The following is a 396-nucleotide window of genomic DNA, read 5'->3' as shown; positions in this document are numbered from 1 at the left end:
AACTAAAGTGATTTGGTAAAAAAAATAAAAAAACTTGGGCAATGAATTGATTATGAAAAGAATAGTTAGCTGCAGCCCCAGCGCAAACCCACAGCCAAATTTGGATGATGTCTCGAGCAAACACTGAAGAAGTATATTAATAGGGAAGATGGGTGCTGGACACAAGAGGGGAGGAGGACGGAAAGAAGCTCCCTAGATGCACGCCTTTCTAAATATGCACTTTAACTGCAACAGAGAAGAGAAAAATAACCCCTCCCCCACACACAAAGTCTCCTGCCCTGCATGGCAGAGCTGTGTGATGTCAGAACTGGATGGACAATGCAAATCTTTTGCAAGGTAGACTGAAGCTCCCTTCCATGCATTTAGTGGTTTGAAGGCAGCCTGTGGGAAATCCCC

Source organism: Nanorana parkeri, unplaced genomic scaffold (genome assembly GCF_000935625.1).
Source record: "Nanorana parkeri isolate BGI_ZX_2015 unplaced genomic scaffold, ASM93562v1 scaffold1291, whole genome shotgun sequence".
Lineage (NCBI taxonomy): Eukaryota > Metazoa > Chordata > Amphibia > Anura > Dicroglossidae > Nanorana > Nanorana parkeri.
This window is presented reverse-complemented; position numbering follows the sequence as displayed.